Source organism: Heterodontus francisci, chromosome 1 (assembly GCF_036365525.1).
Source record: "Heterodontus francisci isolate sHetFra1 chromosome 1, sHetFra1.hap1, whole genome shotgun sequence".
Lineage (NCBI taxonomy): Eukaryota > Metazoa > Chordata > Chondrichthyes > Heterodontiformes > Heterodontidae > Heterodontus > Heterodontus francisci.
Window position 1 is genome coordinate 110,012,896 of NC_090371.1, and position 9,784 is coordinate 110,022,679.

The 9,784-nt window shown below is 43.6% G+C and overlaps 1 long non-coding RNA gene across 2 annotated transcripts; it reads right to left on the reverse strand.

Moving 5' to 3' along the window:
* Positions 1-1,888: 1,888 nt before the first annotated feature.
* LOC137371585 (uncharacterized) lies at positions 1,889-9,514 on the reverse strand. 2 transcript variants are annotated; one of them, XR_010975252.1, is made up of 3 exons: positions 9,328-9,514; positions 8,913-9,029; positions 1,889-8,465 (listed from the first exon to the last, which is right to left on the reverse strand). It is a non-coding gene; the product is annotated as an uncharacterized lncRNA (long non-coding RNA). The 2 variants fall into 2 exon arrangements; XR_010975251.1 differs by having other exon boundaries at positions 8,951-9,029; positions 9,328-9,492.
* Between the last annotated feature and the right edge of the window lie 270 nt (positions 9,515-9,784).

Genomic DNA, 9,784 nt, shown 5'->3' on the forward strand with positions numbered 1-9,784 from the left:
GGAGTTATAGGAATTGAAAATTATTAAGAGACTTTCAAACCTGTGGAAATCTCCAATTTCAATTTGTTCTAGAGTAATAAGCTTAAGTATAAGTTATTTTGACAAACTGGATTAAATGTCCCTGCGTTGCGTACTTAGTTAGATGTTTCTCAATCTGTTGAGGTTTTATATCCTTTTGCAATTAATTCTCTATTGAATATTTTTATCAGAGCAAAACACAGCCTCACAGTGAAGATTAGTCCAGAAAATTGCAGTAAACATACGCTTCAACACATGAGCTACTTTCTCTGAATAGAAAGACAGAATCTATGCCAAAACCCAAGAATTGTGGACAGAGTTATCCATTCAGGCTGCGTTATGAAAACTTGACCATATTGATCAAGAGAAGCTGGTGGTGAAACTGGCCATTGTTGGTAGTGCAAATGAGCAAGAACAAATCAACAGCTTTTTTTATATATGGTTCTAACTTTTTTCCATTGAGTGGGGTGTATAATGAGCTGCCAACTCACTATCACCTGTTTTGCACTTCTGCCAAAGACCAAATTAACCCCTGCTGCTCCCAGGACAACAGAACTACAATTAATAAAATAAGATAATTTCTAAAGAAGCTGATATATCATGCTTAATAGCAGAAGATTTTGTTTTGAAAAGATTGAAGTGAGATTTCAGATACACGATTTTCACTGTTAATTGCAACTCAGGTGGCTCACGTATTTATTGCTGTTTTAAGCAAGGAGCATTGGATGTCAGATTTCTGACTGAATTCACTTCATTGTTTTATTGGCGAAAATGATTGCTGTTTTCAAAGTTTCTAAGAGAAGAAGCTAGTTGATGTGATGCAGAGAAAATAACACCACTCTCAGGGTGTCATTCATATATGCCTATGATTGCCATCATTTTCAAATGTCTTTGGTACATTTTGTGTTCATAAAGATAATGGATCACATTCACCTCAAGGCTTAGCAAATTTATTCATTGAAGTAGTGGAGCAATACAACCTAGAAAGATTCTAAATTTGATCATCAATCTGTGTCAAGTGTACAGTTATTTATGGTTGGCATTTAGAGGTGTTAAAATTGACTCCAGTGCCCCTAGTCTAGGCAGGAAAGACCAGCCAGAACTCTCCATCAGCCTCCAGTGACTCCTCCTAAATGTTTTCCTGTGTGAATGTCAGGTAAAGATTGTAATGGACTTGATTATGATTTGCCTCCCAGAACGCCATGTCAAAATGACATAAACGTATATCACATGGGCAGCAGCTATAGGAGACTTCCTTTCTGTAAATTTGCCCAGGCATGCGCCATGGAGAGGTCACTCCATAGCTGCTTCGCGGACCGCTGACCACCTCCAGGCGCGTATCCGTTGTCTCTCGAGATAAGGAGGCCCAAAAGAAAGAAAGAAGAGCTGGAAATCAAGCCAAATTTAAGACATGAAAGTCCTATCCACTAAACTATTCCTTTAAACAATCTCCCACTGACTAAAGCAGTATGGCCAAATGACTTGCATACCAGACTGGTCTATGACTGTCACCCTAGTAATTGGGTAATCAGAGGATCTGTGTATCCCAGAGCCAAGAGCCATATACTTACTGTGGCATTTAAAGTAATTGCTACTTTTACATATTCTGAACTCCGTACTTTGAGCTATTTTTTAAGATTATAGCCACACATCGGTACTTTCCAAACTTATATCAAAACTCAAAGAGAGTTGTAAGACAAAGTTATTCACCCACAAGAAACTGTACAAACTCTACCATAATGAGGAAGAGTAATTGTTTCCAGACCAACAGACTACTTTAGCACAGGCTGTTAATAGAGTTCATATATTAACTGCGGGCATTGCCAGAATAAATCATATACAAATAAATCAGCCAACTCATTTGTGGATTGGTCAGAAGTGCTCACTTTATTAGTTATCTCAGAAGACTAGATATTAGCAGGGAAATGCTGCAAGCATTCACATGACATTCCTTTGTCAATTATTTTAACACAAGCAACACACCATTAATTTAAACTGGTTAATGCCCCTGATATAACAGCAAATAGAAGAATATCCTATAAATGCATTAAGCATCCTTCCACGATTCACAAAAGTAGTTTCCAGGTTTTAATCAAACTGTAGCAACAAAACATCAAGCGAGAAGTTCTTTTTCCTTTCAAGGCTCACAATATTCTGGACATAATGGACATGTATACATTAATGAGGTCTGCTAACAATTGGCTGAACTCCAGTTGTTACTGTAAATGATCAGGATCTTTAGACCCTTGTTATTATCTGGAATGCATTGCCTGAAAGGGTGTTGGAAGTAGATTTAATAATAACTTTCAAAATCAAATTGGATATCAGCTCTAAAAAGAAACATTTTCATCACTATGAAGAAAGTGCAGGGCGTGGGACAAATTGGATAGCTCTTTCAAAAAGCCATCGCAAGCACAATGGGCTGAATGGTCTCCTTCTCTCCTGTATGATACTATGATATTCATTCTTCTTAATTAACATCTGCCTAATATGTTGAGCAAGCTGTGGCTGTACTTTTGAATTTCAATGGACCCAAGTTCCAAGTTCAACTGGTCCTCACTGGAACTACAACCCAATTAAAGACAATCCGGTTTTCAATATTCCTGCAATTAGTACTGCACATAAGTAGGTGTAAATAGTTGTAACAGTGAAGATCATCAAGATTAGATTTTTATTTTTGAACAAGTGATAAAGGAGGTGACTATCTGGGTGTAAATAAAATATTATCAGTATCCAGGAATAGTATTATTACATGAACTTCAATTCAGTGTGGACAGAGCTTCCCAATTTCCAACATGGGATGAAACCTCCAAAAAATTGAGCAGAAAATTTCTTAGCTACAAAAGACAATTTATTGTTTACAGGGAATTCTTTGGGCTCTCTTAATTCCAGAGATTAATTCTACTCCATGTTGTTTGTAATGAAATATTTAAAGTATGTAAACATAATGGGCAAAGACACACCTCACTGAATCTTCAGTACAGATGCTGATTTAATAGAGAAAGAAATAAATAAAGAAAGAAATAGATAGATAGATTATGGACAATGCTAATATGCCACATAATTATATAGGGCCCTATCAAATTCACAGCCAAATTTTATCATTTTCACGGTCACAGCATTTTGAGAATTGTGAATTTCACAATTTCATGTACTTAAATTGTAAATTTCACAGTGTTGCAACAAACCATCAAAAAAACTTTAATGCTACCCTCATCAGATTTCTTTTTACACTTTATACTTTATTTGTATCAACTTCTTGCTTCCACAGAGCACTTCAATCTGCAACAGAACTTTCAAATTACTTTTATTTGCACACCCACACAATCTTCAAATGCTGCTCACGCATAGCAGCAGAGGCTTTCCCCTGCAACGCTACCTCCCCAACACCAGTTGATGCTGTTAGCCATAGTAAAGCCACAACAAATGGACCTGAGTTTGCAGAAAGGAAGAAAACAAAGGAAATCACAATGCTTTGCAATTGCAGTAAGAGGAGGAGGAAAACTAGAGAGATCAACAATGGATTTGTTAGCTAACATCAGAAAAAAGAACAGGAATAATTTGAATGGTAAGGTGAAGCACAGAGCAAATCAATAAACGTAATTCATGAATTGAGAATTTGGTGTGGCATAATAAATAGCCAATTTCACAGAGGACCCGAGATTTTACAGTGTGTGACACATTTTCACAGCCATGAATGTGGTAATGCTGAATTTAATGAGGCCTTTAAAAGCGGGAATGGTGGCATAGGGGAACGGAGAATTGCCTTGGAACCGTTCACCCCGAAATCCGTCATTGTGACATTGGTTCTGGTTAATGTCAGAGGCGGGAAAGCACCAAAGTGGCATTGCCGCCCCGACACAACAGGAATCTATTTTAAATTACTGAGCAGATGATAATCATGAATTTGCACCTAATCCACCTCTGTTTAATCGTGGCCTTGTGATTTAGTGGATGGCAAGCGGCACTCGTGCATTTGGGCATCAAGAGCTGGCGGCACCGAGGCAAGAGGCTTCAGTGCCTCGATGGGGAGGCAGCCATGAACAATGCTGCATAGAGGAAGGGGGTGGGGATGCGGAGGTCTTTGTCGCACTGTGTTGCTGTGTACTCTGCAAGGGGACTCGATGTCTTGGGGTCTCTGACAGGGGTTTCCGGGTCTCGGGGTCTCTGACTGGAGGTTCTGGGTCTCGGGGTCTCTGACAGGGGTTTCCGGGTCTTGATTGCTCTGCAATGGGGGAAGGCCTGGGGTTGGGTGGCTGTACTGTGTGATCAAACTGTTGTGTGAGATGTTTGGTTGCCCATACAGCTGGATGCGAGGGTCATCTATCAGCAAGGGTAGGCACTGAGAGCCGTCAGTGAGTCTGCTGGGGGAAGTGTCAAAAGCTCAGTTGGCAGGACAGGGTCGTCTCTACATTGTAAGTGATCTGAAGGCCCACTGATCACCTGGTATGGGTTTCATACACCCTGCCATTTTGGCCCCAGTGGCATAATGCGGCATCTCTGACAGAGGGAGGGCCAGGAGGCAGCTGCACGACGGGAGCAACAGCAGCCAGCCATGCCAAGAATGGCCCAAAAGTGCCAGACAGCGTATTGGACTCAACTCAACTACCTCCAAATGCACGAGCGGTATTGTCAGATAAGACTGTAGATCTCTGGGAAGCCATCACCAACTTATGCACCCTGCTGTAGGATGAGATGCGGCCTATGGGATTTGGGGGCCACCCTATGCCCGTGGCCCTGAAGATCACAGCGGCACTAAACTTTTACACATCTGGATCATTTCAAGAATCCACTGGGGACATGTGTGGGCTCTCCCAGGCAGCAGCCCACCACTGCATCAAGGAGGTGACCAACGCCCTGTTCAAGAGCGCTGGCAACTATGTGCACTACCCGAACAACCCTGACAGTCAGGTCGAGAGGGGCATTGGATTCAGCACCATTGCTGGATTTCCCCAGGAGCACGGTGTGATAGATTGCATGCATGTGGTCATCATGTGGTCGCCTTCATCACCAGGAAGGGCTTCCATTCCATCAACGTTCAACTGGTCTGTGACCACTGAAAGCATTTCCTGCAGGGGTGTGCCCGCTTCCCGGGAAGCAGCCATGATACCTAAATACTTTGACAGCCCCAGGTGCCACAGCTTTTCAGGCCCCCCCTGCTCGCCTTCAGGGATAGATTCTCGGGGACAAGGGCTACTCATTGAAAACACGGCTGCTGACGCCTGTGAGGAACCCTCGCACCGCAGCAGAGGAGAGGTACAACACTTGCCAAGGCTCCACCTGAGCAACCATCGAGCAGGCCATTGAGCTGTTGAAGATGAGATTCCGGTGCCTGGATCGATCCGGTGGAGAACTGCACTATTTCCCAGTGAGTGTCATGTATCGTTGTGGTCTGCTGTGCTTTGCACAATCTAGCACTGCAGAGGGGGGAGGCCTTACATGATTATGAGGTGCCTGAGCATCACTCTTCCACTGACAGGGAGGATGCAAAGGAGGGAGTGGATGAAGCGCCCTGGATGTTGAAGCCCTTGCACCGGAGGCCAGGCAGATTGAGCGACGTGCCAAGGAGGCAAGAGACAACCTCATAAACACTCGCTTCCAGCCTCCCTGATGCCCACTCACAGGGAAACCAATGCAGTCTCACCTCAAAGCATGTAGACTTTCACCTTCTTTCCATTTGTACTCCCTGAATCACGTCCAGGTGCAGACCACACTGGTGCCCATGGGAGAAAAAATGTTAATGAGGGCCATGGTTACATTGGCATTCCACTAAGGGAGAAAGGGATAATCAGCAACTCACAATTAAGGCAGAATGGAATAATGACTGTTACACAAGGATCATTAATTATTTGAACAAAAGACTTTTATATTATTCATTATATTTCAGATGGCAGATATCCTTGACTCCCTATGTGTGGTTAGGTGCTTTTCTTAATATGTTTGCGAGTGCTCCTATGAGGTGAGATCCCAGCAACAACAGCTGGGCTGGAGGGAGGCATCTGATCAGGCTGCCCCTTGGCCTTCGATGACTTTGGCAGGCGTCCTCTGGCTGCCTGAGGCCTGGGAGGGCCCAGCTGCCTGAAGGTGTCCTGCACTGGTGCAGGACCCTCCTCAGGCATGGCAGCTGCTGGAGCTGGGCTCACTGGCGGAGGGGCTGAGGAGCTGCTATTCACATAGTGTCCTGAGTGGAGCCCCCAGATGTGGACGCCACACTTTCCTTCTCCTTTTCAAGGCTCACTTGACACTCCTCCCCCCTGCTTACCAGAGAAAGACGAGGAGCAGGTGAAGTCTCCAGGCTCCTCGTCCTTCTCTCGCCTTGCCAATGCTGCATTGAGCTTCCGGCCAAGGCAATGGTGCACATCTGTGGAATCTGGTTTGCCATGAGGGTCACCAACCTCTTGATGGAGGAAGACATGCGCTCATATGCCAAGGACATGGTGGCAGTCATGGCATGGATGGACTGCTCTATCATCCGCTCATGGCTGCGCATGACCTCTGGCAGCTCCACCAGATGTTGCCTTACCTCTCTCTGCAACCCCAGCATGCCCTATGCTGTCGACACCAGAGACTCATCATCAGCCTGGGGCTAAGCCTGGGACTGGCCACCCACAGTCCTCCAACAGTCAGAAGCCTCGGCTGTCTCAGCCTCAGCCAGCTGCTTGGGTCCATGTGCACTGCTCTCAACAGCTTGTGATCTTGATTCTATGGCCGAGCGGAAACCCGCCAATGTGAAAGTATCTGCCCTGGTGGAAGGTGCAGGAGAGATATGGGACGGTGCATCCTCTGACTGCTGCTCCTCCTCAGAAGTGAAATTTTGCCCCCCTTCCACTGTAGTCTCCTGCATGAAAGAACACAAACATGTGTGGGTTAGGCTGTGCAGATCTTGTCATGCCAACCATACATGAGGTGGACTTCCAGAAGTGAACTGTATGTTGATGGAAATGTATCCTCACTCCCTTGCACGGAGACTCCAGTCTCACTATCTGCTATGGAGCAGCCGCCCTGTGTTTTTGTCAGCTTAAGTGCCTCCTCCTCAACTGTGGAGAGAGACCTGATGTCTGGAATCGCTCCACCAGTCCGTGATGTCTCCCTCCTGCTTTGGGCCCTCTTGTCCTGCAAGTGGAAAAAGGGAGATAGTCATACTTTATAAAGAGATCAACATGACTGTACTGCTAGTGGCAGCCCCTCGTCCTCCACTGGGGTTTCCTATGGAGCTCATCCTCCTTTCAGCTCTCAGGGGAGCATCTGTCAGGATGAGGTGATGCTTAACCCCCTTTGCCCACACTCTTGTGGTGCCACCCTCCCCAAGTCCCGGTTCCTCCTGCGTAGCCACATGCAATCCCTAAAAAGGAGAGAGGTAAGGAACAATCACCTTGGCGGAACGAAGGAGATCGTTGCCCCTCTGGATGTACGGAACCCATGTCCGTGGGATGACTCAACAGCTGCTGACCTCCTCAGAGATTTCCATCTAGGCTTGCTTGGTCTGGTGAGAGGACCTCTTCTTGCCATTGCTGGGGAATAGGACCTTTCACCTTTCCCTTGCAGCCTGGAGGAGAAGTTCTAGGGAGGCATTGCTCAACTGTGGGGCCACCCAGTGTCTTCCTTCTGCCATGGTTGCTGCAGGCTCATGTACAGGTTGACTGTCAGGCAGCAGAAGGTGTCCTGGGGTAGAAAATGGTACACTTGTAGGCACTCTTTCAAAGCAGACAGAAGCAAATGCAAGACTGGCAGGCCTTTAAACATGACCTGCTCCAGGATCATCTGACGCTTTATTTGGCATCTCATCTCCCACCCCACCACGTGATTGGGGATGGGGGGGCCTGCACCTCTAGTATGTAAAATGGTCGCCCGCTGCATGACCGCAGTGGGGTGCATGTCTACATGACGATCTGGAACGGTATGCATTTCTGGTCCTGCCACCGGTCCTGGCAGCAGAATGATTAAATTCAGCCCAATGAATTCATGCATATGTAGAATTATTATTCATGAAATTATAAAGGAGATTTCTATTAATTATGATTCAGTTTACAGCATCTCATAAAGAGAAGGCATAATATTTATACTGAAAGTCCAAGGAATGTAGGATAATGATATTTATTTCAGAATAAAATCAAGGAATGCTGCCAAACACATATTTATTTCTTAACTCTTCAAAACGATCCCTAACATTCAGCTAAATCTAAGCAACAAGCCTGGTAAAAGAGCTATTGTAGATACCTGGGGTAGTAAATGGGAGATTCTGCCACTTACTCATGTAGTATTCAAATCAATGTCCTCACTGTGAAACAAGCTTTGTTCTGTTTTCGAGTGATAACTTTGTAGTTTTGGAACATTCAAGGGATTTTGTTTATTTCTTTTCACGAAGCTCACAACATTCAGCCTCTCTTGTGGTTACAATGTTACATTGTGTAATATTGGACAGGAGATGTGGCAGCAAGAGTAGGTTTCTGTCATTGGAAGAAGAAATATTTGTATCAATTACTTGTTATAAAATTTTATTGGAATCTTTTCATTTGTCCTAAAATAACTGTTTCAGCATGCATCCAACAATGATGATTTTGTTTTCATTTATTTCTCTTGACAGTATTTGTGGACATGAAAAGAAAGAGAATATTGAAGGTATAGTGTTGTGACTGCAGTTGTACTTCCATTTACTGAAGCATGCACTGAAAATATCATGTCAGTTAAGATAAACAATAGTAACTTAGCTGAAACTCCTGCCTATCACACTGACATTGTTGTATTTAGGACAATAACAAAATGACTTATGTTGTTGTTCATATCTAGTTAACAACAGTTTTTAACAAAATATTAAAAAGAAGTTTGCAGAAATATTTGAAAAGTTTTAAGGTAATTTCTATCTATTTCATTAACCATTTCAAAATTAAGTTTACCAACTATTCATAGCCAATAGATTGAAAACATAGCACACTTATTCAGTCCTTGGTTCTTATGGAAAATGAACATTTTCACAGAGTGGGCATTCTTGATGCTTTCACAACACCAGAAAACTGCAAAGAGAGAGCGCATGACAAGTATTAATATTTTAGAAACCATACAATGTTGGCATTGTACAGCAACTTATTTTATTGAAGAAATTTGATCAGTTATTTGTAGAAAACAACAAAAATAAGTAAGACCTCACTCTTGAGATCTACAGGTTATTGATTTGTGCTTGAGATTTACGAGAAATTACACAGAATTATATCTTTAAGACTTTATTATACTTAAGACAGATTCAAAATCCCTATCACTATTGCTATGAATTTGAGCAGCACACCAATAATGTTACAAGAGAGTTATACATACAACTACCCCTCGGATGATCAGTCCTGTATTGGCTGTAGGTCCTTGTAGGCAAAATGGACTGGCCAAGACACCTCTTCCGGCTGCAGCGCTGATAATCTTCTTGTCACTATCTTTTATGCAATTCTTGTTCTGATCAGTAAATTCCCATCATGCATAGGCTGTCAGGGGCGTTCCCTCTCAAGCTTCAGCCTGAGTTATCTGACCTGTCAATCTTTCACACATAAATATGCTGCGTCTACCGACTGTTGTTATTTGCTAGCTGGCCTCAACAGACCCCGAGTTACTCAGTCACAGCACACGTTGTGAAAAACTTGTTAACTTGTGCCCTGCCTTGCAGAATTCCTCTCATCAGCAGATATTTCATAACCCTTTGGAGCCATCCGAACTGTTTGTAGGGTCTGAATGGATTACATCACCTGGCTTTATCTGCCATATAGAAAACAAGATTAACCTATGA